A 2,825-nucleotide genomic window follows, 5' to 3' on the forward strand; every position below is an offset into this window, starting at 1 on the left:
TACTCATACTATGTGAACTCTATTTCACTTATTGTTTTTTAGGTTTAATAATGGCCTTTTGTTTTCAGTCATTATCTCTATAAATTACACAATTACAACTTACAAATGAAATGCTGATATCTGGGAATGGTGCCAAGATACAACAGAGGAGACATAGAATCTCTATGAGTGCAGAACTGGGATCTGGCCCATGAGTGCAGGAGACTGGCAAACTGTTTCCTCTGCTCCATTTGGAGGGTTTCCTAACAGGGAGAAAGAAGCCCTTGGTGTTCCACACTTATCTCCTGCATCAACACCCTACAGCAAAGGCTTCCCAAGCTCATCTCCTACATCATCACTCTCCAGCAAAGGCATCCCACACTCATCTCCTGCATCAACATCCACCAGTAAAGGTGACCCACAGTTATCTCCTACATCATTGCCCTCCAGCAAAGGCATGCCAGTTATCTCCAAAAGCGTGGTCTTTACTGACCACAGCGAACTAATCTCAACTCTAATTCAAGCACTGAGGTCGTGGAAGGCTAAGGGGAAGGAGGAAAGAAGAAAAGCCAATGAGAAACACCTTCAGACGTCCCCAGAGAGAAGGCCTAGTGGCAAAGCCTTGGCAAGCCCTGGAGCTTCTCAGGGTGGGTGCAGACCTGGCTGTTTCCCTGGGCCCTCTGGAACTGGGCTGGGTCACAGGAAGAAACTATTGAGCTTCTTGAACTCCTGAGAACAAAACCACCTGGCCCAAGGGTCAGTGAGCCAGAACAGACCTGGTGAAACCTGTCCTATCCATGGGTGGTGTCTGGGCTTGGGAGCAGTGGGAATCATTGCTAAAATACTGGTAAATCCAAGAATGTAGTTCTAGGGCCCAGGACTGCTCTGGCTCTGAACAGCATTTAAGTATTCAGATCACCAAGCTTTGCTGGGATTATTAGGGTCTTCAGGGTCAGAGAGGAGGGGCTGTGGCTGACTTGGCTAGCTCAGGCATGGAGTGAGTTTTAGACTTCCCCTTCTTCTAGGGGTCCCTGGAATCTTGTTAAAATTCAGGAATGGCCTTCCTGCTATTTCCTGCCAGGTCAACCACAGCCCTCTGATGCCTCTTTACACAGAAGACTGAATGAGGCTTCCCCGCTTCACTAGCTGTGTGGTTCAGAAAGGCAAGTGGCTCTTTGCATTGCAGAGTGAAGATGTCTGAAGAGCAGCAGCATCTCCAACTCTAAAGCCCTCCCCAAGCTCTAGAACCAATTCTGGATATCAGAAAGGAACTAGATGCCATGGTGATTATCTGCCTGGGATTTCTGATAGTGACTAGGACTGTTCATGCCTGGCTTTGGCTCTGTCTCCTCTAAATGGGCTTCTGGAGAAATGAGCATTGCTTTAGGGTAAATAAAGCAATTGCTTTTAGGATAGATAAAATTTGGGTTCCCCCATCCCTTCTTTCTTTTTAGAGCCATGGGATGAACTTGGCCCATGTTGGGGGTGGTACAAGACAACTGTCTATATCCTGTCAATTATGTTTTAAATAAACACTGATTGGCCAGTAGCCAGGCAGGAGGTATAGGCGGGACAACCAGACAGGAAGTAGAGGTGGGTCAATGAGAACAGGGCTGGGAAGGAGGAAGCCTATTCCTCCCCAGTCCTGGCCAGACTCCGAAGAAGCAAGATGTGACATACCCTGCTGGAAAAGGTACTGAGCCATGTGGCTAACATATACTAGAATAATGGGCTATTGTAAGTTAAAAGAGTTAATAAGAAGCCTGAGTTATTGTACCAATCAGTTTATAACTAATGTAGACTTCTGTGTGATTCTTTGGGACCTAATGACTGTGGGAACTTCTTAGATACATAAAAGTCTAAGAAGCATTTACTACAGAGATTCTAACAGGCAATACGCTGGCTAACCCACGAAAGCTATTCTTGCTGCTCTTTGGGGAGGCCTTGGTGTGCACTGACTGACACTATGACCTCTGAGTCACCCGCAGACACATCTCTAGAATGGCCTGAGTGGGTGATGTTTCTCTTATTTACTTTCTTTCACGTGTAGGTGAGTTATGCATTGTAATTAGTATTAGAGGTAGAGGCTAATGTCCTGAAACAGGCTTAAACATAGGTCCCAAAGCTCATCTATTGCTAACAGACTAGTAGAGAGGCAACAGGACCCTGTATATGTTTCTCAGAGACTTCCAGAGCTCGGGAAAGCCAAACATGGTGTCACCTGACTGTGACCACTGCATTTTGGAGGCAGACGCAGGAGGACCATGAGTTTGAAATCAGGCAGCACAACATAGAGAGGACCTGTCTTAAAAAAAAAAAAAGGAAGAAGGGGAGGAGATAGGAGGGGAGCAAAGGGAAAGAAAGGGGAGGGGAGGGGAGTAGAGGGAAAGGAAGAAGGAGGGGAGGGGAGGGGAAGGAAGGGAAAGGAAGGAGAAGGAAAGACTTGAAGGAAAGGGGGGGCATGGGAGACTCTAGAGAATAAAGAACTACTCATCTACAGTTCCAAAACATGAGTTTCCATCCTTTTGGACTTTGGGAGACAGGATCTTGCTTTGGTGCCTAGGCTGGCATCAAATCCATGATCCTCCTGCCTCATCTTTCTGTGCACTAGGACTACAAGTGTGCTGGGCTGAGCTTTGATTAATTTTTTTGTTGTTCACATATTTACTTTTGAGACAGGGTCTCAGTGTATGGCTCTGACTGGTCTAGAACTCACTCTGTAGATCAGACTGGCTTAGAACTCAGAGATCTGCCTATCTCTGCCTCCTGAGCCCTGGGATTAAAGGCCTGTGCCACCATACCCACAGAGCTTTAATTCTTAAACAAGACGCCTATCTCTGCCTCCT

This window comes from Microtus ochrogaster, unplaced genomic scaffold (assembly GCF_000317375.1).
Source record: "Microtus ochrogaster isolate Prairie Vole_2 unplaced genomic scaffold, MicOch1.0 UNK56, whole genome shotgun sequence".
In the NCBI taxonomy this organism is placed as follows: domain Eukaryota; kingdom Metazoa; phylum Chordata; class Mammalia; order Rodentia; family Cricetidae; genus Microtus; species Microtus ochrogaster.